The 24836-nt window shown below is 48.4% G+C and overlaps 1 protein-coding gene across 7 annotated transcripts in view; it reads right to left on the bottom strand.

Moving 5' to 3' along the window:
- LOC1272049 (irregular chiasm C-roughest protein) overlaps positions 1–24836 on the bottom strand; it is a 73075-nt gene that overhangs the window by 34278 nt on the left and 13961 nt on the right. The window contains exon 3 of one of the 7 annotated variants that reach the window (XM_061644197.1): positions 3214–3299. The exons of 5 other annotated variants lie outside the window; for them this stretch is intronic. The gene's annotated coding sequence lies outside the window, so the exon portion shown is untranslated. Of the gene's footprint in view, positions 1–3213; positions 3300–12734; positions 12848–24836 lie in introns of all 7 variants that reach the window. One more of the 7 variants, XM_061644207.1, reaches the window with a different exon arrangement.

Below are 24836 nucleotides of genomic sequence, written 5' to 3'. Positions count from 1 at the left end.
AGCTGGCACGAGAATGCTAATGGCAACGACTATCGACCGAAGGTGGAAAGAGGGAAAACGGCTCGCCGACCAAGAAAGTCCACCTACCCCACGTCTCCCCCGTCGCACGGAAAACTTGGCAACCGCATCAAAGTCAAAGTTTCGGTTGCGGTGAGGCCGAAATCAATGCGCCCGTCCCCGGTGCTTCGATGGTATCAATTCTGAGTTTGGAGTTGCTGGCCGCAACGCAACTCCGCGGCGGCGGCGGCGGCTGTGTGTGCGGTGCCGTTTCGGGGATGATGGTAATTGTAATCCCAAAACCCTGCACCAACCTCCCAACCCGCACGGTCCCGGTGGAGGAGGTTTTGAGGCATGCAACAGTTTGGAACACTCTGGGCTGTCACTGTCACCCCACACACATTTACATACCACCAGTTTCGGTCAGGAATGTGCCAGTGTCAGAAGGCTGTGTGTGTGTGTGTGGCACATCGGGACACAGCTGGAACCGCAAAACATTCCATTCCCGATTGCAGACGCACAGACAGACGCGCACACACGCATAGGCTGACTTTGGTTTGGGTTTCGTTTTGTGGTCAGCGCGTTGTCAGCGCTGAGGCAACCTGATACGCACCGGGGGCTGGGCCCCGGACGGACAACGCACGCACGAAGGCCGAGACCTTGAATCCCAGCGTGTCTACGTCTTTGTTGTAGGAGATAGAGAGAGAGAGAGAGAGAGAGAGAGAGAGAGAGAGAGAGAGAGAGAGAGAGAGAGAGAGAGAGAGAGAGAGATAGGGAGAGGGATTGGTAGAGCAAATGAGATCACAAAAACACCCCACAAGGCACACACAACTTTTTTTTGTTTGTTCGGCGAAAATGTTTGGACACGCAGTTGGGCTTCTCGGAACAAAGATGTCGTCCCTATTGTCTCCTGCCAGCGTGGAAGTGTGCTGCAGCTGTGCGGACGCAAAGCTCCTCAGCAACGAGCAGGCAGATTTTCCCGCACAGGTCCCATGATGCTTTGCGTGCGCGCGACTCCTCGCCGAGGACCTGTATCTTATCACGGCGTTGTCGTTTTTGCTTTGTTGCTTCCCCCTTCGATAGGACCGTGACGACAGCCCGCGGCAAGGACTTGTAGCAGTAGTCAACAGCATTAGATCATTGTTACACCGGCTCGGGGCATTGGGGAACGAGAAGGTCATGCTTATAACGCACTTAGAGCGGCGATACGCTGGCCCAGTGTCAGTGCGCCTTAAACAGCCTGCGAGGCCAATTTAGGACTGCCATCCACGAGCGGGCATTAAAGAGGCCCCGCGGTGAGATATTGGTAGCGATGGGCAAGATTATTTCATCGGAAATAATAACACAGGAATAGATTGGACAGTAGGCGGGCATGTGTGTTTTCCAGCAGCCTGGCTTTGCTGGAGTTCGGAGCATGGTGAGCAAAAGGCTGAAGTCAAGCACGCAGGCTCTGCTCTGGAGTTCAGAATATGTTGGGAAAAAGTCTGAAGTCAAGCAAAATCTTCACTGGTCGAGTAGTAACCAATATTTTTTTTTTTTTGCTGGAGAGCTAGCGAGCACTCAGCTCCGGCTACTACGGTGTGCAACTTGATTGGAGTACTCGCGGCACTAGGGTGAACCAACCTCCCACACGGGGACTAATTTTGACAGGGAGCGCTTAGCAGTGTCCGTGTCCTACACCTGCGCTAGCTATTTCTGCTTGGGAAAAGCCATTTCGTGCCTTGAATTGCGCCCAAGCACTCCCAAGTAGGACTCCCAAAGCTGGACGGCCCACAAAAAACACTGCGACGCTGAGGCGTTTAGAGGAAGGTGTCGCCGTACAACAACCCCCGCATTCCCCCGCCCCTTCCTAACGCCAGAAAACATTATCAAGTGGCGATGTTATCTGCATTATGGAAATTTATCGACCAGACCGGGGCGCTGTAGCTGATTTAAAATTCTGCTCCAAAAATTTTTTGGGGAAAAGAAAAAGTCATCGTATCAGCAACATCACACACACACACCCATACGCAGGCACACATTTTGACTAGGTCTTCATTTCTGGGGCCCTTTCCTGGAAAGGGGGAACTCCACAAACTTCACGGCCAGTCAAACAGGCAATTCCTGCGCGTCCTCCTTCTCCCGCAGCTCCCCCAGTAATGCTGAACGGAAAATGATTTCTCTCTATCAAATTATCATCTGCGCGACAACTTCGGGACCCGGTTCGCCCGTGTCCTTGCACGTGCGCGTGCGTGTGTGTGTGTGTGTGTGTGTGTTGGTGTGTAATTTCGTGTGATGTGATGAATAGATTGAGCGCAAATAAGCTCCTGGTGGCGGCGTGTGCTTTTTGTCGCCTTCCTTTTTTCATGCCCTTCCTTTCGGTTGCTTCCGTGTTTCTTTGTGTGTGTGTGCGACTCTTGGTAGAAGAAAGAAGAAGAAGAAGAGGAAGAAGAAGTACCAACCATCAGAAAGAAAAAAGAAACGTGTGTATGTCCCCACACGCTTGCTGACTCGTCCGTTTCGTTTCGCTCCCGACGCCGACACGACGCAGGCCTTATGGTCTTGGCAAAACTTTGCTCTCCAACACACAAAAGAAAAAGGGGATGGTCTGAGGAGGGGGGGGGAGAGGGAAAGCTGCTAGGCGAAAAACTTTGACACTCATGTCCCGTTCCGGACAAAACCTCGGGATCCCCGGGGGTCCCATAAGGCCCGGTTGGTGCGGTCTGGCCTGTTTTGCTGCCCCGGCTACGAAGGCTACGAAAGGTTCCGTGTACGGGTCAGCAAAGATACTGTCCGGCGGGGGGCGGGGGCGGGGGGTTGTGTGCAGCATCGTCTTGTGCTTCATTTTCAAACTTACTCGCCCGACTGAGTGAGTGTGTGAGAGACTTCTGCAGTCTTTCTTCAGTCTTTTTTTTTGTTTTTTTGTTATGTTTTTTCGGTAGTTGTTGATGCGGCAGCGAACGTGGAGGCGCGTTCGTCGCTTGCTGGCCGTCAACTAAAGCGAGCGTGGTTCGGGGGGGGGGGGGGGGGGGGGATCGTAGAAGCAAAAAACTAAAATGGTCAAAACAAAATACACCAATAACACGCTGAAGGAGGTTCGGTCCCGAAGTGGCACAAAAATTGTGCAAATCAACAAGAGAGATATAAAGAGAGAAATAGAGAGAGAAAGAGAGAGAGAGAGAGAGAGAGAGAGAGAGAGAGAGAGAGAGAAAGGAGTAAAAAATCGCTTCAGCTTACCTTGTCCCTTCGCAAGTGGAGAAAGGAAACACGAAAAATACATTTGAAAATAGTACAACAAAGTCGCACACAGAACTGTCGAGTGTCTAGTTAGGAGAAAAAAAGGAGAGGGGGAACAATACTAGAAAGAACAAGAAAATAACGCACCAAATTGGAAAAAAAGGTAACAGAAAAATACACACACAAAAAAAAAACAACCGAATAAAAGGGACTTGTTACGTAGCGTGACTGAAGTTGGCCCGCGGTAGGGTTTTGGGACCGAAGATGTGTCTTGATGTCTTTCCAACATCAAAAACACACACACACACACACACCCCACACAGAGAAACATACTTGCTCGGGAATCTCTTTCGCTCCACAAGGGCAGCAAAGGCCACACTGGCACGGACGGCACAAAACTAACCAAAACTTTTCCCATTCTCGGTCCCGAAGACGCAGCGCTGCGGCGGTCCCGGTGCGCGCGCGCGCGGGCAAAGATTTAAAATGTTTCAATTAATTTACCATCCTTATTTTTTAATTCATTTATTTTCATTACCATCGCCCCCCATCCCTTTCCCCTATCGCACCCTCGCATTTCCACCGTTCGGTTTTGATGGCCGTTTAGAAAATTACTTTCGGGTTCACTAGCTGGGGCCGCGGCATGATTTGTTCGTCGTTTTTTTGGGACGCTGTCCGGGCGGATGCACGGAGGATGCTGGATAATGGCTCCCACGGAAGGGGGGGGGGGGGGGGTAGAAAGAGCACTCGAGCGAGAGCAAGAAGGAGCAGAAGAAAGAAAAAAAAACAACACCTTATAATAATATAGACGAAAAATCTAGTTGAGTCAACGAGGAACTATCTCCGCGGCGAGCGCGAGCGCATGCACAGCGAAAGGGGTGCGAAAGATAAATTAAAACGTTTCCACCCGGCGGGCACCCCCGCAGGCACCGCGAGTTTTCTTTGCCGTTTGCTCGGTTTCGGGTTTTTATCTCGGTGCTTTGATTATTTTGTTTTTCGCCCCCCGGTACGGTTCGGCTCGCCCGAGACACTTGAGACGTCTGTTTTGAAAAGGTTTCAGTCGCCTATTTTTCCTGCCCGGTCCTGGCCACTACGGTGGTGGAGTAGCAGCCCTCGGTGGGGTGAATTAAGGGAGGGAAAACACTCACACACAGGCACACACACACACACACACATACAGTAACCAACTACTTGCGGGGATGCATGTCATCTTTTCATTAGTGCTGGGGAAACAAGCTTTTATCGGTGGCAAGCGATTGCTCCGGCGCAACCTTGGGCGAAGAAATGCTCTACGATCTACGCCTGAAGACATTTGCACGATCTTCGAGTTGTTGCTAGTCGCCATCGTCTGACTTTCTGGGAACAGCGATTGTTTTACTGCTTCGTCTTGGGTTGGGTTCGCCCAAGCAATCACTTCTCCTCTGCTAGAAATGGTTTTGCACAGGAATAATTATCTTTGAATTTTGTTTTTTTTTTTCTACCTGAATACATACATTTTATATACATTTTGATCAAATTTGCGCAAACAATAATACACGTTCAATGCTTCAAAAATGTCATTACACGTTTGCTGCATTGTTGCAACACATTGTGATTATCAATTTGAAACTGATTCAATACAAAACAAATACATTTTAACGCGAAAATTCAAACAAAAAAAAAAAAAGCGAAAAACCACAAATCCGCATTTGTTTACCTTTTTTTTTTAGTTTGAAAACATTTCCAATGAATGTTAAATTTTATTTAAAAATACTATTTCCAATCCAAGTGCTCCTTCCCAAAATCCAAAATGGAATAAACATCTTTCCGATTAATTTCAGCGTTCCAATTGCATTGTTACCATAAATGAAACAAATTCCAGTTGGTGGAGTTATACCAATTGCATAAATATGACGGAAGCAATTGGCATACACACATATCTATTTCTATTCATTTGAACGTATTTGGGTACTAATGCATAGGGTTAAATTTTTTATTGGTCGATTTTTTATTAATAAAACACACTTAATATTTGTTGCAAACCATTGTTCTAATTTTATACAATTTGCTTTTTGTTTTTTTTTGCTTACTTTGTGGTGCCTAGCTATCGTGAAGCATGGAATAGGAACATTTGTCAGTAGAAGGGCACGATCAACGTGTTTCGAAACTGTTTTTTAGCAACAAACATGGGTTTGAAAATGACTAAAGCATGTACGTCATTGCAACGCGCACTCTTATATTTACATAGAAAACCTCAAGCCTGTTTGTATTGGATCTCATGTTAGGAACCATAACAAAATGATTTTGTATTCCAATATAAACGGCACTACACTACTTAGGCTTAACGTTCAGCCAGCAATCCTGTGCTCGAGCTTGGCATTGCTGGGAAACCTTAGCACACGATTGCGATCAATCTATTATGAGGCTTCGGGTACACTGCGCACTGCGCCCGGATAAGATTGGAAATTGAAATAGCACCGGAAGCCCCCGCCCCCACACACACACACACATCCCTCCCACCGGGTAAGCGAAATGCTTATCCCGGACGAAAAAGGGCTGAACCAGGCGCTCCTGCCGGATATTTTCCGGAACCGCCAGGCCGAAGAGACCGCTACAGCAGGAAAACGCGCTTCGCCAAACAGCTTTTCAGCTTTCGCCACGTTTTCCCATGAAATGTCTTATCATCACACACACACACACACGTACGAGCCGAAACACGGGTTATTGTGTTGCGATTTATGCGTCGCCACTCGAAATCTGTATTCTCAATCACTCCGTTGAGAGAGAAACTTTTAGCGCGGAGGCAGGGAGTGTGGAAGGCAACCCGATCCAGTAAAATGATACCGAAACCCTTTTTGCGTCCCCTCGCAACTGCCACCCTCTACCGTCTCCGTCTATTTGTGTGTGTGTGTATATGTCAATCTTGGTTCATATCTCGCAGTTTTGGGGGAGTGCGGGGGAGCGTAAAAAGTGCACTTTGGCGAACCCTTTGCCTGTTTTTGGAACGGGTTCGGCGTATGGCTTCATCTGCAACATTACTTCGAACCCCACACAGCCACAAACACTTGCAGCACACAGACACACAAACGCACCTAAGCCCCGTGAGCAGTGGTGTACGTTATTGATTTCTTTGTCCTCCCAGCTTGGTTGTGGTTTTGCAAGAAAAACAACAACAAAAAATAACAAAAAAGAAAGGGAAAGATTGCGTCCGTTTTGCTGTCGTTGTTTTCGGTGTGTGTGTGTGTGTGTTTTTTTTTTTTTAATTTTATTAGTATTTTTAGCAGTCCCGTGTGGAGTTGTTCGCTGCAAGAAGCAATCGCTGCAAAGTGACGCACACTCCGGCCTAACCTCAACGCCGAAATATCATCGGTTCGGGACGGGGGCAGCAGTAATTACCAGCCTCTGCCAGCGCTGGGTAGCCGGATGAAGCCTCAGAAGCCACCGAAGACGCCCGCAAGGAATCCTTAAAGCTGCCCCGGCCCACGCTTGCACCATTCGAAAGGGGTGTGCGTTTTTGTGCCGATGGGTAGTGTGCGAAATTGTGCTCTTGACGCGTGGACACTTGGATCTCGCGGTCGTGGGCTTGAGTGCGAAGGTTACAAAACAACAACAGCAACAACAAAAAGGTCTCCAGAGATTTCCGCCATCAATGTCTACGAATCAACAGGTCAGAAAAGAAGAGGAAGCGTAAGAAGACAAGGCGAAAACGAGCAACGAGGCTCGTGCAGCTTAAGGCGTAAATAATGTCGCAACGGGGTCGCCACGTAGACCCCCCCCCCCCCCCCCCCCCCAAAAAGGCTCGATGGCGCCGGGAACCAAGAAATCCGTTGCCCGACACTCGACACACAGCCCGGCACTCGAGCCGTTGGTTGACTGGTTGGTTTGTTTCAATTCACACATAACCTCAATACCTGTGTGTGTGTGCAATGCTAAGGGAGCCCCTGGCAAAGGCGTGGAGAGGTGGTGGAATATGCTAAGCAGATCTAAGCATTATTTGTTGTCATCTTTGCGCCTCGCAGCTCCCCCCCCCCACCCTGTTCGCTTCGACAGGTCGCCGATTTATGAGTCTGGCGCGATGGCCCGCGGACGCATACGAATAAGACGTGCGGGCATATAAATTAAGAGAAAGAAAAAAGCCCACAACAGTACCACAGCAAATGCCCCTTTGCTTTTTCGGCGCGGCTAGGACACAGCGAGCGAGAGATGATTAATAATCCGCCCGCGTGCAGCCTGGGCTTGCCTGGGGTAGCTGGTGTGGGACACATTTTTCGACGCTGCTGCTGCCGTTTGTCGCTACCCCAAAACCGAACCCGGCCATGGCATGGCCCCATGCACAGATCTTTCATCTTTCGGGTGGAATGTTTTTTTTTTTTTTTTTTTTTTTTTTTTTTTTTTTTTTTTTTTTTTTTTTTTTTTTTTTTGGGCGACGCTGGTTTGGCGACCTCCGGGCGGCCTCACCTCAGTAGTGGGTTGCTGTGGGAGCCCGGGCGGGCGGGTGCAAGATCATTAAATGGGAGTTTAACTTTTTGCATACATAATGTATGCCCCGGGACGGGACGTCCCCGTGTGTGTGCGTGTGTGTGCACGCCGCTCTGACCATATTTGTGTGAAAAGAGCCCCAGACGTCATAAAGATGTATGTGCCTGTGTGTCTGTTTAGGTAGTCTTTTCATTCGATTCCGCACTGTCAAAAAATAGTCATCTCACAGCAGCGCAGCAAGAACAAAGCGTAATGGGCCGAAACGGGAGGCAAGCGACGAACCGGGCTTGACTCGGCCGAAGCGATAGGAGCCGAACCTTTGCGCTGCTCAATAAAACAGCAAAGCCAGAGCGAAAACAACACGCAGAGACGGGCGTCACATCCCACGCAGCCCAGGCCCAGCAGCAACAGGGCAGCAAGGCTTCAAACAATCGCGCAGCAGCGCCCCCCCCCCCCCCCCTCCAGCGCCAATGGGCACGCTACAAACACTCGAACGCCTACACGCGCTCGCACGCTGAGGCACGCGGCACAAAGAATAATGAAAACAATTTAACCAAAAAAAAAAAAAAAAAAGGCAACCGAATCGGCTAACATGTGTCTCACCCGGTTTTTTGAAAAAAAAAAAAACACGGCCACAACAACAACACCAACCGTCAACCAAAAACAGAAAAGAAGCAAAAAATGTTACGAAAATCACACATAACACGAGCGAGAGATCGATCGAGATTGGGCGACTGTGGCTGTGGCGGGGCCTTGGGGAGCAGCTTCTAATGACCAAAGGGGAAGCAAAATAAATCGACTCCAAAGCAGCACGGCGCGAAGAAGCTGAACATCGAATAATAGCAAAACACACGCTCAGCACACACACACACACACACACACACACACACACACAACCTTCGGGGTCCGGTCCGCTCGCAGCGAAACACCTTCAGGAATCTGCGTGCGTAGGCGGCGACGACCCGGTTTTGTGCTGTTGTTGGCCGTTGAGCTCCAATACCTCCCCAAAACGTGTTTGATAGAGGAGGGGAAGCAGTAGGAGTAGGAGGAGAGATTTAAACCCCAACAAAGTAATGGCGCTGGTAGCGACGCAGGAATCACCGCTCTTCAGAAACACATGTACACCAAGGGCCTGGACACACGGGACATACAAAACACAGCCGCACATCGTTGGCACTACTTCGAGGTGAGCTGTGCCGAGAGGCGACGACGTGCTCTCGACTGAAGGTGTCAAGATCAAGATGGCTGCATTGAAAAGGTTGCTCGGAGTCTCGGGGTCTTTTGTGTCTTTGCCAGTACTTTGCCAGATGCCAGATTGATGCCGAATTGCAAAGGCGGTGGAGGAGTCTAGCGGAGCCTGCCTGAGAGCATCTAATTATACGGTTTCGTGCCGAAGATCTCCGGCAGGCTTCCTGCAGGCTTTGCGAGCGGTGCGAGCGCTCGCACACAATTTTGGAGGTCAGCGCAGCAAACAACAGTCGAGTGTCCATATACGTCGCGGCGACCTCCGCAGCGTCACACACGAGGCAAAGCACGCAGGCTGCGATCAATGTTTTGCAATGGAAAGGGATTAATACTCCGGACCCGCTGTCGGGTACTGTGGTGCCGACTCACTGCCGGCTTCATTAACGCAAAAGGGACACCCGCACACAGTGTGCGTTCGAAGGTGCTAAGATACTGGACGACCTCCGGGAGTGTGTGCGTATGTACCGACACCCTCCCACGGGAGAGATCTTCCGATAGGGTCAGCGACTCCCACCTGGGGCCGGTGTGTGTGTGTGTCTGTGTGTCTGGGTGGTCGCCCTGCTAGAACTTCGCCAGAAGGCTTGCTGGCAGGAGAGGTCTTTACAATGCGCAGTAGTTGCTCGTACCACCGTGGCGATTAATCGATCGAATTGGAAGGATTTTGATTTGCTGCTAGGGAGAAGAGGAGAAGACAAAACCCCCAATCACACACATACACATCCATGCACAGAACATACGATGAAGGAAGTCGGATTAACAATCACGCCGGTGAAAAAGAACCTAATGTACGTCCACGCCCGGGGACGTTGGGAGCAGCGCTGCGAGGAGCATGCTAAGCCTTGGAAGCAGTAAAGAGAAAAAGTTTATGACGCTGGACCGGTCAGCTTATGCTGCTGCTGCTGCTGCTAGCGTAGTAACACAATTACTGTGCCAAAGCCTCACGACCTAGGAGTTTGGCCGGGCAACCCGGAAGACGGGCAGAGCAACACCGACAAAAGATCCATCATCAGTCTGTTTCTAGGGTATTAGGCATCGAACATTCCATCCCGTGGCGAAGGGCGTTGGAGTTGCAGGAAGGGGTTGGTGATGTGTGGACGAATAAATAATCGTCCTAACGAAAGAATGGACAAGGGATGTTAGAAGAATTAAAGCACACACACACACACACACACACACACACTCAGACCAGACGGCTCGAGCTGTACACGTTCTGGATCATGAGAGAATGATTATAACTTTTGCCCCTTTTAACTAGCCCGCCTGGTGGTTTTTTTCCCCCTCATTGCCAAGAAGACGTTTCTCCCTTGCTAGCTCACATCTCAATTCCCACGTCACATTTAATCATCGCCGACAAATCATCCGTGGCCCCGTGGTGTGGCTCTAAACGCGCGGGAGGTACGGCCGGCCCGGCTTGTGGGGCCCACACAGGAGTTAATATCTGTGATGATTTTACAGAAACCCAAAAAAGCCACCCTGAGAATCGCAGAAAGCTGTCGATGAAGAGGCAGGAGAACTGCCGAAGCCAACCTCATTTTACCCGGTAAAGCAAGACGTAAGCGTAAGCGGCAGCTGTGATGATTATTGGAAAAGTTTCACCACTCGGTGCGGAGGTGTCGTGCCTCCGGGACCACCGGAGCCGTAGATACCACAGACTCATGGTTCCCCTGTCTCTTGCTGGACCTGCACAGCGAAGTCACTTCCGGCAGGCTGGGATAGAGCGGGAGCTAAGATAGCCCCTATGTTTTTGGAGGTGCAGAACCTAGCAAAGCTGTCATCAGTTGCACTGGATAGTTTGACATTCTGCTTGCCTGGCTAAATCCCAGTGTTGTGCGGCCTCAACCGTTATTCCCAAGCAGGAAGCAGCACCCCAGTATCACTTTCTGACATTGATCTCCCGCGCGGATCTCGATTGGCCTTCGGTAACATTAATTTATTTTATCTCTATTCATCTGCGAGCACACACGCGTACACGCAGGACCTGTGCGGTGGGAATGAGAGGACTCACACACACACACGCTCGGGTAATGTCCTAGCATTAGCACAACGGAGCGATCGCGCGTGAAGCCTTCCACTTTCGAGCTTCATTAAATGTCAACCGATATCTGCGTGTCTCCGCGTGTGTGTGTGTGTTCTGTATTCGTTTGTGTCCGATTTTGTGTCGTCATGCGATAACGGCACCCGTCCATCCCGCGCACAGAGGACACACGTTTGCAGGTGACAACTGTCACACAGCTTGTGTGTGCGAGTGGCGCTTGCCGTCATCCTCATCATCTTTTGGAGCAAAATTTGTATTTGATTAGCGTCGAAAACGGGAGCGCCCTGTCGTGTAAGTGTGCGGCTGGGTGACGATAATGAGGGCGAGCGTGTGTGTGTGTGTGTGGTCGATGGGACCAATCAGGGAATTGGGGGTGCCACCCCGGCCACGCGCCAATGATCGTAGCACGATTGATTGTGACACACACGGCAATCGTAATTGGCATTAGCCGCAGCGTGTCCCGGTTTTGTCCGGTGGTGGTGACAGTGCACACACAAACATACACACACACACACACACACCCACACTGCTCTTTGGAAGGATAATTGGGCAATCTGTCAATATAGAGCCGACTGGATGCAAGCCTCATAACAAAACAATGCTGCCCTCTGCTCTCTCTCTCTCTTTCTGCGCGTTCTGACAGCTCTGTCACAAGCTCTAGAACCACTCGATTTATCGGTGAGCAAATGTTTACCCTGTTTCGAGTAGTAGTTTGCTTCCTCCCTCCCTCCTCATGACCCTATACAATTCCACGCCCAATCCCTCCGCCCGTCCTGCTCCAGTAGTTTGTTCAATTGCTGCAGCCTTGAGCCAGGACCAGGTGCTGAATAAATATAGTGTTTTCGTTGAAATTAAATATTTGTCTGTCACTGTCCCATCTATCATAGAGCGGGCAGCGTCCGGCACAAACAGCCGGACAACTCCAACCATCACCTCTGTGTGTGTGTGTGTGTGTGTGTGTGCCTTTTTATTGGAGTTGTGCAAGCGTGTGGCTACAGGAGTGCAACGCTCTCGGTCAGTTTTATCGTCCTCGAGTGGAGATGAGCTTTCTAGAGCGTTCCGCTCCGGCTAGGTTGATTCCTGTGTCGACACCACAGAAACGGGATCGTTACCGCTTCGTCTGAGATCGTTCGGATCCGGACTCGTGCCAGGAACCGACCGTTCTCGTCTCGAATCGTTTGAAATCGTTCGGAATCATTCGGCATTGTTTGCAACCGTCTGCAATCGTCCGGAATCGAGCCCGGAACCGTCGGATTCGTCTGGAATCATTCGGAACCAGTTCCGATTCCAGCCGGTTTCGAACCGTTCTGGATGGGTACAGATGATTCCGGACTGTTTTTGGTTGTACCTACCCGCCGGAACTGGTTCCGAAAGTTGTTGGAACCGTCCGAACCCAGCTCCAATTTTTTTTTTCATTTCTACCCACCACTACTGTACCACACACACACACACACACACAGTCGTTGATGAACGATGGGTTTTGGGGGTTTTAGTAGCGCGCTGCAGTTACACAGGCACACCGGCAGCATCCCCCAGCCTTCTAGATCATCCATTAAAACCAACAACAAAAAGGAGTGAGTGTACGTGTGAGTGAGTAAGCGGGACAGCAGTTTGATAATGATTGTGTACATAACCTCAAACCCCCGCCGGGCTGGGAAGCAGCAGCAGCAGCCGGAGCAGAGCACCAGAAGCATCATCAGGTGCTCGAGGTGATGGATAGCTTGTTTAACAAACATCTGCACTTAAATTGTGAACCATTGTTTACGTGAAGCAATTATTGCTTTACCTGCAGGCGGCGGGAAAGTTCGGTCGGTGGTGATGGGGCTGCTGCACCTATACGTCAAGCACGCTCGCCCTCTCTCGTCTATCAGCGTAATAGTTTTAGGTGTGAAATCATACCTGCCAAATGGGAGGAAAGAGAGTAAAAACAATTTAAAAAAAAGTATTAGTTGCGAAGCTCAATTAGAGAACAATTTGTGTTGCTCCGATAGGTTTATGGATGGGCCGGGGATGTTTACAGAAGATCAAATATGTCAGCCAGAGGTGCCAGCTGACGTTCGTCAATAGTGTCTGTTTGTGTGTGTGTTGGTCTTTTTTTTACTCTCTCCCCCACCCCCCACTAACGCCCCATTCCAGGTGGTACTGGGGAATGCTGGAAGGCATTTCAACGTCGATAATGATTTGCGGTAAGCGCGCCCGTGTGTGCCCTGTTTGATCATAAATCGTGTCAGATAAAATCAGATACAAACAGCTCAGCTCAGCGAGCCTGGCAGCGAGGGAAGGAGGGAGGAGCACAATCACGAGGTGCCGATGATGTTGTACGGGTTAAATGTTTCCACCACTTGAAACGATGTCAATTTTAATATTACAAACAAGCCCCGCGACTAGCGGGGGGCAAATGGAAGGGCAAAGATGCCGGCCGTGTGGAGTGTTTGGAAATTTAATTTCATTCTCCCCCCCCCCCCGTTGGACTCTTTCCTGTTGTATTTGTCTTTTTTTTTTTTTTGGTTTTCCCAACCAACGCCATCGTTCGCATACCGCGCGGGGACTTTCAATTATGTGCGGGCACACATTTGCGGTTATCGCTGGCCGGCCCGATTTTTAAAAGGACATTCGACCAACTTGCAACATTGCAGTCCACTCAACAACAACAACAAAAAATGGGGGGAGATTTCCGGTCACTTCCATTTTTTTTTTTTGCACCATCGTTCATTACAATTTCCACTTACAGCGTTTTTTTTACTGTACGCTGTTTTTAGTCGAATTTACCTTTTTTACGCCAGCACTGTTGTTGTTTTTTTTTTTATCCTCGTTTTGGTGCTCAGCGATTTAATTTTGGGATTTTTTATTATTTTTTTTTGAAGTGGTACAGAAAACAAAAAGCGTGTAAAAGAGATAGCAGGAGAACGACGGGACACTTTTGTGCAGTTTTCCTTCCCTTCGCGAGTTTTCCTTTCATTTCGCCATATCATCCCCTCAAATCAAGAGATCAGAAGCGCTTTTTGTTGGTGTTTTAATTCAGACGAATCAGAGAAGTAGAGAGAAGGGGGAGAGGGACACCATTCACCCGTTCAATCCGTAACACTCTCTCCCGCCTGCTGCCTTATTGGCCAGATGGCCCCCGGGAAGATGGATATCGTGTGCGATGGCGGCGAGCGGAAATGTATTTCCGTTTAATCAGCAAAACCCTTGCGCAGTGCCTCGCTGCGGGACACCCGTGTGTGTGTGTGTGTGTGTGTTCAGAACGTGGTTGCAACCCATGGGTGGACCATTCACCCCCCCCCCCCCCTCCCTCCCCAACACTGGACTGAGATGGTGTTAATTAAATCCATACCGTACCAATTTAAGTGCACAATGCATGCAGGGGAAGCCATTTGGGATGCAATCGGCACTCAGAAGAAGAAATAAAAAAAAACGCGCACACCCACACGAACAAATATTAATAAAAACACACACACACACTCCCGCCAGTTAAGAAGAAATAAAGTAAAACAAACGCCATCTCTACAGCCTTCCAAATCCAGCCCCAGTTCCAAGATGAGCTGCTCGAAAGTTGTGTAGTGCGGCTATGTATGTGTGTGTGTGTGTGTGTGTGCAAACAAAACATTCACCGGCCCGCGTCCCCCAGCCCAATAAATAAAATCGCAATCGAGAGGGTGGTCGTGAGAGGGTAGGCAGAGAAAGCACTTTAGATAAGAACACGATTGCATACAAGTGGCAAAGCGAGGGATGGTACAGTAAAGCGAAAAAGCAGTGGGGCCTGCTAGTTTTCTGGATCTGGTTCGTCGCGTCGTTGCATCGTTGATGCTGTTGGGAGCAAAAGGGCTTATCTGCTCCACTCTTGTCTGCATGTGTGTGTTTGTGGCTGAGTTTTTGAATTTTGTTCAAATACGCTTCGGCTTCGTGCAATCGCGCTGGAGATGGAGGCAAAACGTGCTGCTGCTGCTGGTGGTGCTGGATTGTTTTAATTTCTTTATCGAGCCACATCGAGCCCTTTCTGGGCAGTAACTACGGCCAGACAGACGTACGAACAGCCAGAAAGCAGAATGGAAGTGTGCACACACGGCGGTGGAATTAAAAAAACAAAAATCGAATTCAGCTGGGCGCGCTAACGCTTTCAAGTGGATTTTGTTCTAGCTGGTGCCGTGACCAGGATGGGCGAGTGTGACGTGTTTTCATGTGCGTTGCGTACAGATGCGTTTTTAAGGGCGGTGTTTGTTTGCTGTTACTTCTAAAACAATGGGAAACCGCGAAATTTACCAAAAAGCGGTTGAAAAGATTATGTTGTTGTTGTTTGTTGTGTTTTGTAGTATTTATGCCATTTCAGCAAACAGCAATGGGGGTTTGAAACTATTCCAACCAGAGTGTCTTCAAACTGCCTTTCCGAAGTGTGTGTGTGTGTGTGTGTGTGTGTGTGTGTGTGTGTGTGTGATTTTATGCAAATTGTAAGGGATTTTCCCACTTTGGCGTTTGTCGAAAGATACATCCCCTCCCACATTACGCTGGGACGCCAAATCGGGGCGCATCTTCGTCCCAAAACGATCAGATTGATCGGTCGGCATCGATTTCAAACCCCCTTGCGATGTTTGTCGTTGCTAATAGTCAAATGTTAGCGCAAATGCGGCAAAAAAAAAACCCTTTCAACCCCCGGTGCCGGTGGTCAGCATTTCCGCTTCCCGTCATTCCGTCCATGCAAAGGGACGCACAGGAAGGGACACACGGAAGCACTGTTGCCCCCCCGTTTGACAACAATAAACATAAAAGCCACAGCCCTCGGGGCACACTCGTACGGCCCCCGGGACACACATGACCCGGGCGCTAAATGGTTTGATCCCAGCCATCCGAGCCCCTACTGGGCATCTGCTTAACTGGGGGAAAGGATGCGTAAGTCCACCCCTTGCTCTTCCTGTTTTCTTTTTCCTTTTCTTTACACACACATACGCGCACACACACACACGCGTGGTGTTAAAAATCAGCAGCGCAACGTTCATGCACGTTCCCGTCGTTTTTAGTGAAGTTATTTTAGTGCGTGTTTTAACCCCTGCGATTTCTTTTCGCAAACGTCTTTAAGCACTGCCCGCCCGATTAGGAAGCGAAGGGAGCGGGCGGGGAGGGGGGGGGCGAAGGTTGTATCAGCGCGGAAAATACAGCAGTAAAGTGGGATGCCCAAAAGCAGTTCCTCCGGTTCAGGTTTTGGCAGAGGAGGGTTTGAAATCTGTTCGCTGGTGAAAATATTCCACCCACCGTTTTTCCTTTTTCTTTTTTGGTCTCTTCTTCTCTCGCTCTCACTCACTCTCTCTCTCTCTCTCTCTCTCTCTCTCTCTAGTGGAACGAAGAGTAGGCAAAGCTGTCCGGGTTTTATTGGAAGCAAACCGGAAAAGCATTTTTATTCGGTTTGATTTGAATTTTCCGTTTGCAGCCGACGGCCGAAGGGGCAATTCCGGGAAGGGGATTACAGTAGTGGCGGTGAGTGAAGCGGGCGGGTTAAAGGGAAAAGGATTCACAATTGTTTATTTCCCCCCCTCACCGCCATCCCTTCCATTCCGCTTGCACCGAAGCGTTTCCCGCAGGCAGTCCCATTTGGTGCGCGCCTGCCGTTTGCCGCGCGCGCTTTTATTGTTCGATTTGTTGCGGAAGCTTTTACAAACCCTACATTCACGGAAGGGGGCAGAGGGGGGGATCTGTATATGTGTCCAGCATTTTGTAAAGCAAGCCTGAACACACACACACACACACACACACACATAGCTACCAAGAAATGTAGAGAGTTCCATTCCAAATGGCAGCTTTTCGGCTTCGCTTGGTTGGGAGGGGGTGGTAAAACCCGAGCAAAAGCACGCCCTTTACAAGATCGTTGGCAAAATTGACGCTTTTATTTCCACACTACCAACAACCCCTCCACCTGCCACGACCCCCCCCCCCCCCTTGGGGTTGGAAAAGCTTGAAATTTGGGGATTGAAATGTTAATATCAACTTCGGCATGTATGTGTGAAGGTGTGCGGACTCGCGCAAAATTTGCATACAGCCGCGCTTGTCCCTTTTGCGTCGTACCACCCCGCCTCCCCCCTTCCCCCCCCCACCCTAACTGTCGTGTTATTTCAACAATGCATTATTTTATCTCCCCGGTACCTGAGTTCCGCTGCTGGACACGTACAAATATACAGGCTGGGAGGCGGAATGGTGGGTGGGGGGGGGGGGATGGGAGTGGGACGGGCCAGAAAAAGTTGTTCACCTCCTTCTCGAAGTAAAAAAAAAAAACAAAAAAGGAAAACAAACGCTCCTCCCATCAGCGAATTGTTTTACACGGGGAAAAATAAATAATCTCTCCCTCCCAGCCCAGCACCATCCCCCCCCCCCCCCCCCCAAATGGGTGCTTAAAATGCGCGAGTTTTTTTTTTGTTTGGGGGGGAGGGGGGAGGAGGCTTGCTTTATTTTTCTCGGGCAAGGTAAAACACACACACACACACACACATACTCGAGAGGTGCTTCAATGGTGGGGGGGGGGGGGAGGGGAAGCATTACACACGGGTTGCGGGTATGTTACAATAAACGAATAAACATTTGCGTGTGCAAGTGAGCATGAAAACTCCTTTGGCCGGCCAGTTGCTGGGTGAAAACTGTACCCCCCTCCCCCCCCCCCTCCAGGGGGAGGGCGAAGGCTTTTTGGGGGTAAATTGGGACGGAAGCGAGCGAAAACGTTTAGCAATTGTTAAGCTTATTGGTCGCGCTTAAGACGGGGAGGCGGCATTTGCTTACATTGGACGCTTTACAATGCTGAAGGAGAAAATACGCAAGGGTTGTACGTTGCGTTTAATTTGGCGTACAAAAAAGGAAGAAGAAAAAAAAAGCATCCTTCCTACTGCTTCAGCCCATTTGCATGAGTATTGAAACGATCTTGTTCTTATTTTTTTTAATTTACTTTTACATGTTTTTTTCTGCATTTTTCAAAACATCTTTTATTACATTGAAGGTGTTGTTTCGAAATAAAATTAACAACTTCACAATTGACCGCGACAAGCACCCACACAAACCTCGCGATACCGAGAGAAAAGAGAAACATCAGGCTTTCGCCGTTCTTTCTGCGCAAGTTTAACCGTGAAAAGCCGGCACAAAGTAAATAACTCTCATTTGAAAACAGAAAAGCTGTTACTGGAACGTTATGGGTTAGCAGCAGGCAAAAAAGAGGAAGAAAAGAAGCTAATCGCAATAACGAGCTCAATAATTGTCACGCCCGGAAAGGGGTGAGAAGCTGAGAAAACTAATTTCCGATTGAAAATAATATATTTTAAAAAAAGATGACCATCAAAACCATACAAAAGAGACAAGCGGGAGGCAAAGTAGTGACCGTACGCATCAGCAAACTGGAAAGTATTCAACTTTAACCTTACTTTTCCTTTGGGTCGTGGGTGTAGTAGTGGTGTATTGGTAAAAAAAGAAAAAGCAAATCAAGCGAAGCAGCTAGGAGTGGAGGAAAATCCTTTCCGGCTGCTGCTGCAAAGACCCAAGGTTGTGTGTGTGTGTGTACGTGATGGCGATGATGTACGGCCGGACCGGTGCTCGGAAAATGCCATCGTTGCACGGTTTTGTTTTCCCTTCCCCGTTCGCTTGCGTAACGGGATGCGTGTGCGGCTTTCCCTTTTCGTTGCATGCATGCCCACGCAGTTGCGATTTAAGTTCGTGCAATTGGATTAGAAAATGGCGCTGGCGAGGAGGCAGGTAGGCCCCCCGCCCTCCTGCGCGAAACTGCTTTTTTTTGCAGTGAAACAAATATGTGTCATACATTTTTAAACTTACCAGGGTATTGATACAACTGTAGCTCGCAGGGGCGCGTTTGCTGTGTTGCCAGAGCGCTCTTTGCGCAGGGTTTGCGTCCGCAAAAAAAAAGGAGTAAAAATGTGCTCCAGGCTTTTGCCCTCTGCTAGTCTCGTTTCGTCCTCTCATTGGATTAAATTTCGCCCCATCCGTCGAGCATCGTTCGGAACGGAAGTATCGTCCTTTATTAGCATTCTGATGGGGCTCTTGCCGCTGCCAAGAGCGCCAGGCAGCAGGAGCAAATCTATTTACGGCAGCCGGCATTCCCTGCCCAGGAATTACTTCCCCAACGCGAGACCAAAATCAACCCATCCAATTGGACTTTTTTTTTCTAACTGTCTCGCGCAAACACCGGAGTGTGAGCTATGTGGCACATTTGAAATCATTCTACTAAATGTTGATTTTAATCGTAACAGATCGAGAACAGTTCGAGGGGAGGCGAGAAGAGGGTTGGAGGTAAAGGTCTTGAACAGAAATAAATTTGCCCTATGGGGACGGGGGGACGGGGGAGCATTGCGCGCGCGCGCAAAGGTCGGAAATAATGCCACCGATAGGCGCGTGGCAATATGTCAATCGCGGATAAGTTTGGTTTCGCTGCGGCAAGGAAAAGCAATCGCGCAATTCACTGCTTTCTAGGTTATTTAAAGAGAGGGAAAGGGAGAGCGAGAGAGAGAGAGAGAGAGCGAGAGAGAGAGAGAGAGAGAGAGAGAGAGAGAGAGAGAGAGAGAGAGTTTCACCAAGCTGTCATACTGATGGAAAAGGATGTGCACAACCAACTACAAAATAATTTTAACATTCCAGCTGTGATGTTTAATTCATATTCATAATTTTATTTTTAAAAATTTGCTCAATTTTTTAGATTTAGATACTCACAATTTAAATGCCTGCTATTTAAATAACCTTTGTGATTTACAATCTCACATAAGATACAGGGTTTCCCACGATTTTTTGGTCGTATCCCATAGAGTTTTGGTTCGTTCCCATAATTTATTGGTATTTTCCTAGTGGATATAAATACAATTGGACCAACAAAATCTGGGAAACGAACAAAAAATCGTGGGAACGCACCAAAAAATTAAGGGAACCCACCAAAAATTGATGGAAACCGACCAATAAATCGTGGGCAACCTTGTAATACTATTAGAAGAAGTAATATGGCTTATTCTTCTTTAAAAACTGATAATTACAAAATATGATGTAGCTTCCAAAGTTGCGAAAAGTGCATCTTGATTTTTGGACACAAGCTTTATAACAAGTCATTCTACACTGTGTAGTACTAGCGAAAACGTTAAAATACTAAACTCTAGAGATTTTTACCATGTTGAAGACAAATATTTTATTTATTTTAAGTTTTCTTGTTATATTTATTACCATAACTTGCATGAAAATTATATTATTAAAGTGAAAAAGGCATAATTTTAAAGGATATTACATAACCTTTCCGAAACACTATTAACTTTCAAACCAATACCAAAATCAAACCAATACTTTTTGAAATATTGTAGTTGAAAGATGCTCCCTCCATTTTTCTAAGTATGAAGGAAATCATACATTTCTCCAATTTGATTTTTTTTCCTTGCAATCCACGAGGTTTAGAAGTCTAATTTTTTACCTTTGCTAATGTAATAGTATCAACTTTAAAGCAAAAATACTACCGGCATTGAAATCTAAAATAAAAAAAAAAAGATTTTCATTCCGGTCTGCTTGCACTGTGCAATGGTTGGAACATTAGGAATTGTCTAGTAATTTAATTACAATTTCTTATAAATGAAATAACAAGCATCTCCAGTTAATTACACAATTGTTTCAACTATTACCACAAAAGTGATGTTGCTGAACAGAAGTTCTGTTTTGTAATATTGGTTTCAAGCGTTTGAAATTTCAACCGCATCGATTGTTCAAATAAACGACGTGGAGCTCAAGATGCTTTAAATGTTAATGCAATGCAACTCCCTATCAAGAAGTGCATCCCCCCCCCGCCCAAACAATCAAAACATCCTTTTAAACGTCGTTTGCAATGGCCTGAAACGTTCCTTGAACGATTGTGCCACATCAAACAGGGGGGGCAAAAGCGACATTCGCTCCAAAAGCCTGCGGTAGTGTGCACTGCAGCACTCAGCCATCCAGCGAGTGTGTGCGCCCGGGCGCACCACGATCGGCCCGGGTGTGCTGCTATGGCTCTGCCCGATCATGACGCGCGCCCGAGTGATAGCTGTCCAAATAGAGTGGGCTCACTTTATCATCCCGAAAAGCAAAGTGCGTACGCCGGGTTGCAATGCGGTTCAAAGGTTGTGTTCGCTTCAGAGGCCGGACCGCTCCGCAGACACTTTTGCAAACATTGTACTTTTTGTGGGACGAGGAAATAGGAGGGGGGGAGGGGAAGGATATGAGGGTCGTTTTTAAGCACGCTCGAAAGATGAAAGCATCACCGGTTGGCACCGGAGACCGCGTTTTCGTTTGTTTCGTCCGCCGAGCTGCCAAACGGGTTCGATTGGTTCGGCGGGCGCCTGGTCCGGAAATGGATAGGCTCCTGTGTTCGGGAGGCATTCGCGCTCCAATACCTGTACTGTGGCTGAGTGTGTGTGTGTGTGTGTGGGAGTGATTGGTTTTGTCGCTTAGAATGGCTCCTAGGTAAGCGCTTAATAACCTCGAAATGGAGGCGGTAGCGCCCGAGCAGCAGTGTTACAGATGAGAAAAGTGATATATGAACCTTTTCGGGGGAAGTTCGGATCCTTGTTCCTTGTGTCTTCTGTGGGCGCTTGCATGCACCGACAGCATCTCTGTCTGTGTGTGTGTGTGTGTGTGTGTGTGTGTGTGTGTGGGCTAGCTAATTGTGGCGAACATCAACAACCTTTCGCCGAAACTGTGCCACTCGGTTCGATTGTCTGTGACGAGTGTGGGCGTCAAATGGCCATGTGGTCCTGTTGCGACTGATGCTCATTTTGCGCACTAAATTCGGCGAAAACGCCTCCCCACGCCACTAAATGGCGGCAATCGTGTGGTGCGATCTGTGTGCGTGTGTGTGACAGTATGCAGCTGGAATGTGGGTGGATGCTAGCGCTACGATAAGACCGTGCGGGAGCAAACCGAGCGAGCACAGCACAAAAATAACTAATAACAAGTCAATAAATGGCATCAAAAGCACTGCTCGAATGCAATTTTGGGCAGTGGCAGCGGTGGGGGCAGCAGATGGGGCTTTTCAGAATCGAATTAATTTCAATTAAACAGTCCAACCGGGCTTTCCCTCTTCCAACTGGTAACGTTTTGTACGGAGACGACACAGACACCGAAAGGGGAAAGGGCAACAATTGAATGAAATCTGGTCTCCATTACCAGCACCACTTTATCACACACACATACAGAGCAAATAGTGGGCGTTTGATGTAACCTTTACCCTCCGGGTGCAAACGATACATCTCCCACACACAAGCACACACACACACACATGATCCCCTTGCTTGCGGGAAGCATATGTCCACTTGTCCGAGGCCAAACACCGATTCTTCGCATCATCGAAAAATAATTTATAGTTCAGCTAAAGGCACACCGCACACACACACACACGATCCATCATGATTTAGTGGCAGACATTAGCAGAGGACGCTCTTGCTTGCCGCGTCCGACGCTGAACGTTGGAAATGGTTGGGGAGAACGACCGTTAGGCATCCCGGGGAGGGCTTTTTTTTTCTCCTGGAGTAGGTTTTGCCCCGATACTTTCATCTTGCCAATAGCTGTGAGTGCGCATAAAAACTGTGCCGAAACGCGTTCGAAATGCTGGAGGTCATTGCTGGCCGATCACTTCGAGCGGCGGGGTCCGGGCGGGGAAATTAACAAGTATTGGGAGAGTTCTGTGGGAAGCGTTTTCAAAGGAATAAGGATCGATGGAGGGGAAGGCAAGAGATCAGAAGAAGCAGTTGATAACTCTAGAGAGCAAAAAAGAGAGAAAGCGAGAGAGAGAGAGAGATAGAGAGAGAGAGAGAGAGAGAGAGAGAGAGAGAGAGAGAGAGAGAGAGAGAGAGAGAGAGAGAGAGAGAGAGAGGAAGCATAAAGAATCTACCAATCCTAGCCAAAGTCATCACTCGATACATTCTTTGAAGATAAATGATGTATTGACGATACCGCTTGTAGCGAAGAAGCGTCTGCTGAATGATGACGACCTCGATGATGATGCTGCTGGTGAAGGTGGTGCTGCTGCTGCCAATGATGATGATGATGATGATGATGATGATAGAAAAGCAGATGATAATAACGAGCCAGTGCCGGCTGCTTCCGGCTATGATGTCCCGATCCGGAGGAGGCAAAAATGAACCCAAAATAAATATCCACCTCGTGAGGTCTTCTCCGCTACCCGTCCCCTTCCCACTCCACACCACCGCCATCGGGAAATCGAGAACGAGGCACGTCGAAATCAAAGTAAAGCCCCCAGATGAAAGAAAAGTTGAAAAATCGTCTCGCACAAGAAATTTCCTCCACCGATGGACGAACGTTTTCAGGCGGTTGGATTTCGCCGCTGCTGATGAGCATTTAGACGAGCGGCACTCGGGATGACACTCCCCCCACTGCGGAAGGGCGCCCTGCATCGGTATTGAACTTGAACACGAGCGAACGAGCGCTCAGTGGTGGAAAGGCAACCAAAAACAAAACAAAAAAAGAAGGAAAGAACGAACGAAAATCGGGAACGAACCGAAGTACCCAGAATCCCAATAAGCGGATAGTGGAGCCTAATAGGATGAGGGAAATTTGTGACTCGTCTAAAATCGGATCAACGTGTGGAATGCGTTCGTGCGGGGCACGGTCCTCTCCCTCCCATCGTCGGTGGTTTGAAGAAAGGTTTGGCTTTTTTTCAATTAAAGCGTTCTGTTCTCTTCACCAGACACATGACAGTTCGCGCTCGCCCAAAAAAGAAAAAAAAACAACAAGAAAAAAGACAAAAAAGGAAAGCAACAACTTCCTGATGCACAGAGCCAGACACACGAACCACACACTGAGGAGCAATTATTTCAGTGCAAGAAGCGTGTCATTTCGATCGTTTAGTCAGGCGGAAGTATGAACAAGCGGCACCGAAAGACGATTGCGCCATCAAGCCCGGCACTAGTCCCGGGCCGGTTCGGCGCTGCCCCCTGTTTGGGGCCCGGGGTTTTGGAGAATGCACTGTGGCGTCCATAATCCGGCAAGGACACTCTACAGACACTCCCACACACACACACACTGTGAGAGAGAAAGGAGAGGGCAAAAATCATCCACATCGAGTCGGCCGGTTGTGGCCCGGAGGCTTTTCATTTTTCGCCTTTGTAGTATGGTGTGGAAGGGCTTTGAACAACAACAACAACAACAAAAAAGAAGGTTCTGCTTGTTTCGGGCTCACCGGTGCCTTCAAAAGCAGATTAGTAATGGAGCAGTAGTGACAACAACCTGACCAGCATACATCTACACACCCACACACATGCACAAAAACGCTCGCATCGGAAAGTTCTCACAGCAAATTGTTATGATGCGACGCATTTCTACTCAAAATACTTGCCACGCAAAAATGATTTCGACAAACGAGACGTTGGGTGTTGTTGTTTTGTTTGTTTGTTTTGTTTTTGAACGAGTCTTTCAGTTCTGGGTTCGTTCCATGGCGATCAAAGTTTGAGAGAATTCAAACGAATTAAGACAGCAGCCATTTCAAACAAACTGTGCTGTACAATGAGCCTTTTTTTCGATTAATTTGAGCCGTTTTTTGGCCGCCATTTTGTAGAACCTTGAGCAAACTGTGCAAGATATGCATCTGTAAGTAAACTGTTGCCAGCAGACTGCAATTCCAATATCTTATTACAGTACCAGTCTTGCAGGCGAAGATTTCACCAAAATACTGACAGGACTTAGGAAATTGGAGCAATAACTTTCCTACTTGCTTTTTTTTGCAATTTGAAATAACTTAACAGGTTTACCGTGAAAAAAACCTCATATCAGATAATTGAAAGCGTTGCTGTTTACATCTTCTTGTCCTTCGTTTGCGTTTCATTTCGTTCTGCAAAGTCCACACCACCTGCAAACCATCTCTTGAGGCCAGTTTGAACTGACCTCTCTATTT

The sequence above is a fragment of the Anopheles gambiae genome, chromosome X, assembly GCF_943734735.2.
Source record: "Anopheles gambiae chromosome X, idAnoGambNW_F1_1, whole genome shotgun sequence".
NCBI lineage: Eukaryota > Metazoa > Arthropoda > Insecta > Diptera > Culicidae > Anopheles > Anopheles gambiae.
The sequence above is the reverse complement of the archived record's forward strand: the minus strand, read 5'-3'. Positions and strand labels throughout refer to the sequence as shown.